Consider the following 12,932-nt stretch of genomic DNA (forward strand, 5'->3'; position numbering starts at 1 on the left):
CTAGTGGACAAAGGGGCTGAGCACTCTGTACTGAAACAACCGGGGGTCTTTCATTATCAGGCAGTCTCAATTTGTAAACATTTTGTAAGAGGCATCCTAGGGGCAACAGCGGATCTGGCTTTGAACTGCAAGTGCCAATTTTAAAGTCTATGCCCAACCAAGTGGCTTAAGTCTATTACAGTGCATCTGGTAAAATAGCTCTTAGGCCCAACAGAGTTGTGGAAATTGAATGCTAGGAGTCCCAAAGCAACAAATCCCACCTCAACCAAACCCGGTCTTGCCAGTTTGGCTGCTGCTGAGATTAAACTCTTGGCCTGAGCTCGCAGCTTCAATAAGAGTCTGATAATTGACAAAAATAAGCTCGAATAGGTCCCCCCAAAACCCTATAGCATAGACAAGAAAAAAGGGACTCACCAAAATGCAGCCGCTGTAGCCCAGGAGCCGGTTTTAGTGTGGTATATAGAGCTCAGATTGTAGACTAGGGGGCTTTTGATGCATGGCCTAGGGTAACACAGAAAGGCTGCCCTACCCAGTGGAACCTCCTAACGCGAGCTTTCTGCCAATGCAAAAATCCCAATCAAGCCAAATCACAACAAACCAAATTAAGAAATGTCCAGGTTTAATGGGATTCCTGCGAACTTGGGTGGCCCTGAGAGGGAACGGGGTGTGGGGGGAAGTAAAAGAGACCACATGTTTCTCCTTTGGGAACTATCTTAAATACGCTATGGGAGTGGTCAGGACCTGGCATGCTAGGATTTGGAGTCCAGACCAATAGAACTCTCCAGCCTGGGGGGTGGGGGCTTCACTTCCAACTTAACATTATCATTCGAGTCTTGCAAATGGAGCCTCTTTACTCTAAGCTCAAGGAGGAGATAGGAGCTCACTCCTCCCACTCAGTCCACTCAGTGCACATTGACCAAGTGCTCAGGGCACCCTGTAAACCCAAACTCCACAGAAGGCATATGCTCAAGAAAAAGTGTGATTTCCCAGGTTGTTTGTTATGGAAAATTGTAAAACAGGAGACATTGGTTCTACTCCCCCAACACAGGAGACACAGATATATTTTGATTTTGTTGATATTTTTTCCAAATTATAGCTTAATTGTATTATTTCACCCTGAAGGACACAGACTAAACTACACTTTAATGTTTGCCTTTGTTCTCAAGCATCTTTTCTAAGATGGTGGAACTACAGTGTGGAGACTGACGTACATATATCAGAGATGTTCTCTGGGGTTGTCTAAACTGTGGGCTCTTTTGTTTGTTTGTTGTTGTTGTTGTTGTTATTTAAAGTGTAATTCTTTACTGATACTCTGGGGACTTCACATCATGCCCCCATCCCTGTCACTTCCCAGTCCTTCCATATCCTTCCCTTACCCTGCAGCATCACCACAAATGACCCCTCAAATAATTAATTAAAAACAAAAAAAAATCCACCCCACTTCTCCATCTTTCCAACACCTCTTCTTTCATGCAAGTTCCTATGGTTTTTCTCTCTTTAAGAGGCAAGCCACACCCACTCCCGGCGACCCCTGCTCCCCCTTCCCCGCCATCTTGGATCTCTTACTATTACCTCTCCGCAAGCGTGTCTCCCCACTTCGCCTCTTCTCTGTGGTTATCCTCCTCTTCTTCTCTTCTACTCCTTCCTCCACACACTCTCTCTCCTCTAAATAATAAATACCCAATTCTATCTCTTTCCTCTAAGTAATAAATATCTAATCCTTTCTCTTTCCTCTAAGTAATAAACATCAAATTCTATTCTATATGATGTTTTTATATGCCTTCTACCTGCCACCTGCTCACACCCACTCGTGTGGCTTGACCAGCCTGTTCAGCCGCTCGCTGCTGAGAAACTGCACAAGAAATTACCTCTGGGAACCAGTAGCTGTCTCTGTCTCTGGGAACAGGCAGCTGTCTCTGTCTGGGACTGTCTGCATCCAGAGCCTGCTGCCTGCTGCCACATGGCCCGCTGGGGACCTACCAGCATTTTTAATAAAATCATAAAATTGGTGCCGTGACTCGGATAGGTGCTCCTGCCAGAAACTCCCAGGGTCAGATCCTGAACCAGGTTGACTTCAATTGGTGAGTCTCCCCGTTCTGCTACGGTTGCTTTCCTTTACCGGAATCATGTTTAGACTGACCCAGTCCGTCCACAAGTTAGCACTGCACACTCCCCGTACAGTGCATTTGACTGAAGGCCCAGGGTCTCCCAGTTTATCTCTTTTTTTTCATTTCTTCACTTTCTTTTTTCTATTCTCTCATCATAACTACCGCTTAGAGCAGGCCCCTGGCCTCTCTGGTTTCTGGGTCATCTGACCAGATCCAGCTAGGCCATAACACTCCACTCCTGGTCCTTGTCCATGACCCCTGAGTGTTCTTGCTGATTTGCATCCCACCTATTCCTGAAAGATGTTCTGCTATAGGCCTTGGGTGCTGCTGTTTTCATGGGTTTTCATGATTTTGGCTCTGGATAGCAACTGGCTCCCCAGCTTCTTTTCCATTCCAGCCAGCTTTTCAATTCCAGCTGTGACATGGTACAGTTCTTTCAGTTCCAGCCTTTTGACCCACCTCTGTGGCTTATGGTATGGCATGGTGGCTCAGCAACAGGGCAGATCCCGCCTTTAGGTCCCTCTCATTAAGCTTAAAATCCTTACAGCTCAAAAATTGTAACTTTTTCATATAACACTTGGGTGCCACCATTTTGACTGGGGTCAGGTGACTTTATCACCATCTTGACTGAGGGCGAGGTCAGGTAACCAAATTCTGCCATCTTACTGAGGTATTACCTGCCGGGTTACCCAGTATTAACTTTATTACATAGGTGACTCTGCCAACATCTTGGCTGAGAGCCAGATCAGGTGACCAAGTTCTCCCAGTTTTTTTTAATGTATGTCTTGCCTTGTCCCCCGGTTTTCACTAAAATTCTCTTGTTAACTCTGTTACATGTGTTTTGAGCAGTGGCATGCCTTTGATAGGGCCCATCAAAAGCACCCATGTTGCCCAATTCCTGTTCACTCTTTCTATGTATAATAATTGTTCATTTCATATCATTTCTGACTATAAAATCATAAGACTCATATGTTAAACTGGTATGTAATTTTAAGCCTCTTAAAAATATATTAAGCTTTAGTAATATTTCTTTTACATACGTGGGTGCTTTTATATTAGGGGCGTAAATATTCAGGATTGAGACGTCACCCTGACAAATTGTTCCTGTTATGAGTATAAAGTGTCCATCTCGATCTCTTCTGATTGATTTTAGTTTGAAGTCAGTTTTGTTAGAAATTAATATGGCCACACCTGCTTTTTTCTTAGGACCATTTACTGATCCTAGAGAAGCTAAATAAGGAGAACCCAAAGAAAAACATATAGGCATCCTCCTGAATATTAACCTTCAGCAAGCGATGAAAGGAGACAGAGACAGAGACCCACATTGGAGCACAGGACTGAAATCTCAAGGTCCAAATCAGGAGCAGAAGGAGAGAGAGCATGAGCAAGGAACTCAGGACCGTGAGGGGTGTACCCACACACTGAGACATTGGGGATGTTCTACTGGGAACCTCACCAAGACCAGCTGGCCTGGGTCTGGAAAAGCCTGGGATAAAACCGGACTCTCTGAACATAGCGGACAATGAGGACTACTGAGAACTCAAGAACAATGGCAATGGATTTTTGATCCTACTGCATGCACTGGCTTTGTGGAAGCCTAGGCAGTTTGGATGCTCAACTTACTAGACCTGGATGGAGGTGGGGGTTCCTTGGACTTCCCACAGGACAGGGAACCCTGATTGCTTTTCGGTCTGGGGGGGGGGGGACTTAATTGGGGGAGGGGGAGGGAAATGGGAGGCGGTGGTGGGGAAGAGACAGAAATCTTTAATAATTAAATAAATTTAAAAAAGAGTGAAAAAAATTAAAAAAAGACAAAAAAAAGAAAAGAAAAGAAATATATTAAGCTGTTCTCCACTATTGTCAGTTCTGTCATTAACCTAATATTACAAGCAGTTTTTTCTTATTTCTGCCCTTTTTACGAGTGTAAATCTTACCTGTTAAGAGCCAGTACAGTCAAGCTCAGACCCAACCTTCCAGACAGATTCTATACTGCACCTATACCTCATAAACAGCCCTCAACTGCTCAGAGATCTGGAGAATGTGATATATAAATATTCAATTATTAAAAACATTTCATAACAAAAAGAGACAGGTAGGCTCCTAGAAACAGCTCTCTGCTTCCTCCAAAGAAGACAGAATAAACTGGGCACACAGAGCAATGTCCTTCTGCAGTTTACTTTGACTGCGGAGCACTGACCATTGGGCAAAAATCCCTTTCATCTAAACTAAACACCTCAAGACGTGGACAGAATCACTGGAATCAACAGTCTAGCTGCTCAGATCAAGGTAGGCCTGTCTTCCTACAGATTTCTTAGCCCACAGGGTCTTCGGGAGCCTGACAGGCCATGGGCTAAAGAACAAAGGTCAAGTACAACCTTCAGCGACCATGGAGGACCCAAAACGAGTAGCTCTGGGTGCCAACCAAGTAAGTTCTCTGTCATTTCCATCGAATTGTGGTGTCTAATCTTCTGCTTTTTATTATAAAAAAGAGATGGGAATGTTATGGTTTTTGTCTCCTAAGAGGCAAGCCATGCCCACTCCCGGTAACCCCTGCTCCCTCTTTCCCACCATCTTGGATGTCTTACTGTTCCCTCTTCGCATGCGCATGTCTCTCCACTTCTCCTCATCTCCGTTGCTTTCCTCCTCTTCTTCTCTTCTCCTCTTTCCCCCATACACTCTCTCTCCTTTAAGTAATAAATATCTAATCCTTTCTCTTTTCTCTAAGTAATAAATACATAATTCTATTCAGTACGGTGTGTTTATGTGCCTTCTACCCACCGCCTGCTCACACCCGCCCATGTGGTGGGACTAGCCTGCTCAGCCGCACGCCACTGGGAAACTTACTGGGAGGGACCTCCAGGAACCAGCAGCTGTCTCTGTCTGGGACTGAGTGTTCCCAGTGGGACTGGCTGCATCCAGAGCCTGCTGCCTGCTGCCACATGGCCCACTGGGGACCCGCCAGCATTTTTAATAAAATCATAAAATTGGTTCCGTGACTCAGATAGGCGCTCCTGCCCGAAACTCCCAGGGTCAGTATCCTGACCTGGGTTGACTTCAATTGGTGAGTTTCCCCATTCTGCTACAGTTGCTTTCCTTAACTGGAATTGTGTTTAGACTGACCCAGTCTGCCCACAAGTTAGCACTGCACACTCCCCATACAATGCATTCGACTGAAGGCCCAGGGTCTCCCAGTTTCTTTATCTCTTTTTTTTTCATTCTTCTCTTTCTTTTTTCTATTCTCTTGTCATGACCACTGCTTAGAATGGGCCCCTGGCCTCTTTGGTTTCTGGGTCATCTGACCAGATACAGCTAGGCCATAATACTCCACTTCCAGTCCTCGTCCATGACCCCTGAGTGTTCGCACTGATTTGCATCCCGCCTGTTTCTGGAAGACATTCTGCTATAGGCCTTGGGTGCTGCTGTTTTCACGGGTTTTCACAATTTTGGCTCTGGATAACAACTGGCTCCCCAGCTTCTTTTCAATTCCATCTGGCTTTTCAATTCCAGCTGTGGCATGGTGCAGTTTTTTCGGTTCCATCCTTTTGCTCTTCCTCTGAAGCTTATGGTATGGCAGGTCAGCACCCTGTGTCCTTACTGCTTTGATGGATCATTTCTGCCCAACCTGTGAAGTCATAGACTCTCCTAAACGGTACCAGAGAAACACTGCCACAGCAATAGCACTGGAGAGCTTGGGGCCTAGATGAGAGGGGGGGTGGCAGGTCTACTGTCACAGCACTCTGAAGGCAGAGGAAGGAGGATCTGTAGTTCCAAGCTAGCCTGTGTTCTGTATTGAGATGGTTTGTTTACAACATGAGCTGAATTGATAGTGTTAAAATATTTGCAGTGTTGAGGACTGAGCCTAGGGTTTCATGAATGCAAGCATTCTACTTAGAGTCACCAGTCCCAGATGCTAGATTGTGAATTGTTTTGCTTGTCTTTTCTTAAAGTTTCATAGTTTCAGGTCTTACATTACAGTCTGTGCTTCATCTGGAATTGGGTCATGTGTGGGGTGGGAGATACAGATCAAGTTTCCTTCTTTTCCTTGAGACGATCCAAAGCACCATTTGTGGGAGAGTTTTTTCTCCTAATGTATGCTTGTTGTTATTGTTACGGTTTTGAGACGGGGTCTCTATGTAATACAGTTCCGGTTGGCCTGGAGCTTGCTGTGTAGACCAGGCTCACCTTGAGCTAAAAAAGAATTTATCTGCCTCTGCATTGTAAGTACTAAGATTAGAGGTGTGTATTACCATGCCCTGTCTAATGAATGCTTTGAACACCTTTGTCAGAAATGAGGCAGCTATAGCTGTGTCCATTCATATCTAGATCTAGTGTTTGATTTATTTATTTCACTTCAGTGCCATTATTTTGCTACTCTGGCTCTGTTGCATAGTTTGAGATCAAGCCATGTGATGCCTATGGGCTTAGGATTGCTTTAGCTACTTACTCTCTTAAAGAGGTTTTCACTCAGCTGTTGGCGGTCCCTCACTTGCCCCTGGAAAGAGAGTTGCCATCAGGGCCTATTATGGGTATGCACTTGGGCCAGGTTCTGGGAATATAGAGACAAATTAAATATAGTCTCTACAGGGTTGACCAGATGGCTGAGTGGGTAAAGATTCTCGTCATGTAAGCCTGGTGGCCTGATTGTGATGTCCCAGATCCATGTAAAGGTAAAAAGAGAAAACCAAAGATGTTCTCTAATCTCCATTTGTGCGCTGTGACATGTACCCTTTCCCCCTTTGATAGTCTTGCTTAAAAAATGTAGCTTCTACAAGTTTTTAGTCTAACAAAGAAAATATGTTACAAATAAGTGAGTTGAGGTTTTCAAAACATGTGGCATTATTCTGGGTAGAGATGACAGTTGCATCGGTGATAGGTAACACTTATTATCCACAAACTGTCTTCTAAGCATTTGCACAATGATTAACTTCTTGATGTTTGACACCATCTACCTTAAGTATAGACTGCTACAGTTCCTGCTTCATATAGAGAGTCCGAGGAGCAGAGATGTACAGAACCTGGTTGAGGGCTCCCAGCAGCTGGGACTTGGGAGCAGGAAACCAGCACAGGTGTCTGGACTCTGTGACTTGTGCATGTCATCAGTGTGGCTGCAAATAAGTCATGCAAAGGGCGGAGTGGTGCAATTTCTGCCCCGCCTGCCTGCACTTTGGCCTGGGATGTCTGGGAGCCATCACTTTCTACTCTCTTCACCTGGTCAAAGGGGACTGCAGTGATGCCTTCCACTCCATCTGTCCCAGGTCACTTGCTGTCCTGGAGGCTTGTATAGTGTAGTACTTTTGTTTGTTGGGAGGTCTGACTGCTTTGTCAGCTTCTAGAGAGCAGGGACTTACAACTGTCTGGAAAACTTCAAGTAGTTCTAAATGATGTTACATTTACTCATTGCTCGCTTCACCAGTCACTGATTCAGGCCAAGATTGTTTCCTTATTTCTACTTCCTCTTTGTGTTCCCCTACCAAATCAGGATTTTTTTTAAAGATTTTATCTGTTATTTACACACATGGGTGTTTTACTTGCGTGGACATATGTATATCCTGCATGTTCTCAATGCCTGCGGAGTTCAGGATTGGGTGTCAGATCCCTTAGAACTGTAGTTACAGACAATTTTAAGCTTCATGTGGTGTTGAGAACTGAACCCATCCAGGTCCTCTAAGAGAGCAGCCAGGGCTCTTAGCCACTGAGCTATCACTTTCTACTCTCACCTTTTCTTTTTGAGACAGGAGCTCACTAGTTGGCTTGGAACTCACTCCATAGACCAGGCAGGGCTTGAACGCACAGAGACCTCCTCTCCTTCCTTCCATCCTTCCTTCTTTTTTCCCTTCCTTCCTCCCTTCATTCCTCCCTCCCTTTATCCATCTCTCTTCCTTTATTTATTAAGACAGGATCTCTCCTTGAACTTAGAACTAGCCTGTTCCCCTAGACTGACTTATTAGTGAGACCTGCAATTCTCCTGTCTCTACCTCTCCCAGCAGTGGTATCACAGTCAGTGATGTCCAACTTTTGACATGGGAACAAACTCGGGTCCCCGTGCTCACATGGCAAGTGGTACTCACTCACTGAGCTATCACCAAGCTCATCTTACTGTGTTTGTTGCAGTGATTGGGGCCAAACTAAGTCTTGGGCTAAGTGAGTGCCCTGCCCCCAGGATGTCTTTCAACCTCTTACAACTTTAGTTTTTCAGGATTAGTTTAAATGCTTGCTGTGAACAGTGTCTTGATCTTCCTTACAGGGAATATTTGTCAGATCTTTTCACAGGGTGACAGGAAAGGAGTCCTTCTTGTCTTACTTCTTCTTTTTCTGCAATGTGTTGGTATGGTGTGTGTGTGTGTGTGTGTGTGTGTGTGCGTGCGCGCGCGCGTTCAAGCAGAGTTCAGATCCCATGCACCTGTAACCCTGGCAGGAGGAGGGGAGTCAGAGACAGGCATATCTGAGGGACCCACTGGTCAGACAATCTGACTAAAACAGTGACCTCTGGGTTCACTGAAAGACCCTGTCTCAAAAAATAAGGTGGAGGAGCTGGAGAGATGGCTCTGTGGTGCAAAGTATTTATTACTTTACCTGGCTGAGGTCCCAGGTTTGGCTCCCAGGTCCTACATGGTGGCTTATAACCATCTATCTCTCCAGTTTCAGAGATATGATGCCCTCTTCTGACCTCTGTAAGCACCAGGTATGCACGTGATACACATGCAGACATGCTGGGAAAACATGTACGCACAGACAAATAAAATAAATTTTTTAAAAATTTAAGGTGTTGTTAGACACCCAGGTCAATCTCTGGACTCCATACACATAAATGAGTTCACCTACACACACACACACACACACACACACAGAGAGAGAGAGAGAGAGAGAGAGAGAGAGAGAGAGAGAGAGAGAGAGGAGAGAAGAGAGAAGAGAGAAGAGAGAGAGTAGTTCTCTTCCACACCCAGTCTCTAAAAAATAAAAGGAGACTTTGGCCTAAATATGATCATTTTTTCAGAAAGTTTAATTATCATTAAGAAAAAAATTGAGTGGATAACTTTCTCTGAAAAAATAGATTGACTCTGTGTGGGCTGCAGTTATTGCACAGAAGGAACAAAACTCCCTGTAAGTTAAACCACCTTATGTTCTAGTCGGATAATGACACCAAGTCCCATTTCCAGTTTGATTACAAAGGTACATGTGTCCTAAAGAGGGTGAGATTATATAAATACGAAACAAGAAAATCAAAAAGCAGTAAACTAGAGCATGCTATGGGTGCTAGGAGAAAAATCTCAGAAATTCCCCAAGTGGCAACAGGGAACATCTGGCTGGAATTTGAAGTTCTTCAGCCATCTTTGGCTTTTGCTCCATGCTTGAGGATGCATGTGAACTCAGTAGTTGAAATTCCCCTCTTGGTCGGTGGTGACCCTTTATGTACAGCTCATCCACCTCTCCATCTGTGTATGAGCCAATCACCCATGGTTGTCAGCAGCTCCCTCAGCAATCCTCCTGTGTAGTATCAGTAGCTTCCTCATCCAATCAAGTGAAGACGTTTCTAATGATATCATCAGGACCCGTGCCATTCAACTTCTCACCAAACACGTGAGGAACATGGTGAAAATGATGGGGCCTGGGGCCTCATTCATCATGGCATCCAGATATTCATCATTGGATTATTTCCCATTGAAGCGAGCATGTCAAGCAACTCCTCCTTGTGGATGAAGCCATCCCGGTTCTGGTCGATCATGTTGAAGGCCTCTTTGGATTCTTGGATCTGGGACTGGTCAAACACGACGAACACGTTGAATGTTACCTGCTTAGGAGGCTTCTTGGTGGTCTTGGTCTTTGCTCTTTTGCTCAACAGGGCAAGGGTTAAATCCCTGCTAAGCTGTGAGAATCGAGAGTGTCTCTGCAAAGCTCTGCCGGCCGCTCTCCCTGACTTAACAACTCTCCGGCAGCTCAAGAAGGGTCACTTCCCTAAATATGGTAATTTATTATGCAGCAACAGAATGTGAGTATTTGTGTTTTGTATCTGATAGATCGAATTAGGTACATATTTTATCGTTAAAAACTGAGACGGGACTGAAGAGATGGCTTAGCCATTAAATGTACAGGTACGAACTGCTCTTCCAGAGAACTCCAGTTTGGTTTCCAGGACCCCTATGACGTAGCTCACAGCAGCCTGTACCTCCAGATCCAGAAGGATGTGAGATTTCTGATCTCTAAAGGCTCCTGCACTCATGTGTGCATATTCGCCACCCCTACCCAGCACATATGCACATAATAAAATTGAGTTTTCAAATGTTCTGTTAATTCACTAGGGAGGGATTTCTCCAGCTTCTTTATGTAGGCATTTAGTGCTATGAACTTTCCTTGACACTGCTCTCATTGTGTCCCATAAATTTGGGTGTGTTGTGTGGTCATTTTTATTGAATTTTAGGAAGTTTTAATTTCTCCCTTGATTTCTTCCTTGACACATTGATGATTCCGGTGAATATTGTTTCATTTCCATGTGTTTGTGGGTTTCTGGAATTAGTATTGCTGTTGACTTCTAGGTTTAAACCATGGTAATTTGATAAGGTACATTGGTATATTCCAATTTTTTTGTATTTGTTGAGGTTTGATTTGTTTTGTTTTTCAGCAGATTAAATTTTATTACTTTATAAATAATACCATTCAAAATTTCCACTTCCTCCCCTCCTCCCACTTCCCTCCCACTCCCCAACTCACCCTCTTCCCCTCCCCTCCAATTGTAAGAGTGTGAAGTCCAATGCCCTCCTGCCTCCATCCAAACTTAGGAAGGTATGCATCCAAATAGAATACAATCCCAAAAGGCCAGTACATGCAGTAGAGACAAATCCCAGTGCCATTACCATTGCCTTCTCAGTCATCCCCCATTGTCAGCCACATTCAGAGAGTCCAGTTTGATCACATGATCGTTCAGTCCCAGTCCAGATGGCTTTGGTGAGCTCCCATTAGATCAGGCACACTGTCTCATTGGGCGGTCCAACCCCTTGTGATCCTGACTTCCTTGCTCAGCTTCTCCTTCCTTCTGCTCTTCAACTAGACCTTGGGGGCTCAGTCCAGTGCTCCAATGTGGGTCTCTGTCTCTATCTGCATCCATTGATGGATGGAGATTCTATGGTGATATTCAAGATATTCATCAGTGTGAAAATAGGACAAGGCCAATTCAGGCGCCCTCTCCTCAGCTGCCCAAGGACCTAGCTGGGGACATCCCCATGGATACCTGAGAACCTCTCTAGAGCCAAGTCTTGTGCCAACCCCAAAATAGCTCCCTTAAGTAAGATATCTTCTTTCCTACTCCCTTATCTGTCCTTCCTCCATCTCGACCATCTCACTCCCCCAAGCTCTCCCCAACACTCCCCTTCTTCCTTCTCTCTCCCCATCTCCCCTTCACCCCACACCACTCTGGTTTACATGCTCCCAACGTTTGCCTGGTGATCTTATCTGCTTACAATTTTAGGAGGACGTATATTTGTTTTTATTTGGGTTCACCTTATTACATAGCTTCTCTAGAATCACAAAATATAGGCTCAATGTCCTTTGTTTATGACTAGACTCCACTAATGAGTGAGTATATAACATATTCATAATTTTGGTCTGGGTTATCTCACTCAGGATAGTGTTTTCTATTTCCATCCGTTTGCATGCAAAATTCAAGATGTCATTGTTTTTTACTGCTGAGTAGTACTCTAATGTGTAGATGTGCCACACCTTTCTTTATCCATTCTTCCATTGAGGGGCATCTAGGTTGTTTCCAGGTTCTGGCTATTACAAATAATGCTGCTATGAACATAGTTGAACAACTGCTTTTGTAGTATGATTGGTCATCTCTTGGGTATATTCCCAAGAGTGGTATTGTTGGGTATTGAATCTCCCATTCAATAGGTTGCTTTTTTTGTCTTAATGATGGTGTCCTTTCTTTACAGTAGCTTCTCAGTTTCAGGAGGTCCCATTTATTCATTGTTGCTCTTATTGTCTGTGCTACTGGGGTTATACATAGGAAGTGGTCTCCTGTGCCCATGTGTTGCAGTTTACTTCCCACTTTCTCTTCTATTAGGTTCAGGGTGGTTGGATTAATATTAAGGTCTTAAATCCATTTGGACTTGAGTTTTGTGCATGGTGATAGATATGGATCTATTTTCATTCTTCTATTGTTTGACATCCAGTTATGCCAGCACCATTCCTTAAAGATGCTTTCTTTCTTCCATTGTATAAATTTTAGATCCTTTGTCAAAAATCAGGTGTTCATAGATTGGTGAATTAATATCCGGGTCTTCGATTCTTGGTCAACATCTTTGTTTTTTTATGCCAAGCTGTATATATTACTGGAGCTCTGTAATCAAATTTGAAGTGAGGGATGGTAATGTCTTTGCAAGTTCCTTTATTGTATAGGATTGTTTTGGCTATCTGGGGTTTTCTGTTTTTCCATATGAAGTTGATTATTGTTCCCTCAAGGTCTATGAAGAATTTTGTTGGGATTCTGATGGGGATTACATTGAATCTATAGATTGCCTTTGGTAGAATTGCCGATTTTATTACATTGATCCTGCCAATCTAAGAGCATGGGAGATCCTTTCATTTTTCTGGTGTCCTCCTCAATTTCTTTGTTCAAAGACTTAAAGTTCTTGTCAAATAGAGTTAAGCTGTATCCTGCTACATTACTGAAGGTATTTATGAGTAAGAGAAGTTCCATGTAGTTTGATGTTGGTTGTTGGCTTTCTGAATATTGCCTTTATTGTGTTTAGGAATGTTCCTTTTATCCTTCTCTCTCCAAGACCTTTATCATGAAGGGATATTGTATTTTGTCAATTTCTACAATCAATT

The 12,932-nt window shown here is 43.9% G+C and overlaps 1 pseudogene; it reads right to left on the minus strand.

Annotated features, from left to right (window-relative positions):
* Positions 1–9,429: 9,429 nt before the first annotated feature.
* LOC121449949 lies at positions 9,430–10,326 on the minus strand (annotated as a pseudogene).
* Between the last annotated feature and the right edge of the window lie 2,606 nt (positions 10,327–12,932).

This window comes from Microtus oregoni, unplaced genomic scaffold (assembly GCF_018167655.1).
Source record: "Microtus oregoni isolate MIOR12 unplaced genomic scaffold, Mior012 000006F_ref0000085, whole genome shotgun sequence".
Taxonomy (NCBI): domain Eukaryota; kingdom Metazoa; phylum Chordata; class Mammalia; order Rodentia; family Cricetidae; genus Microtus; species Microtus oregoni.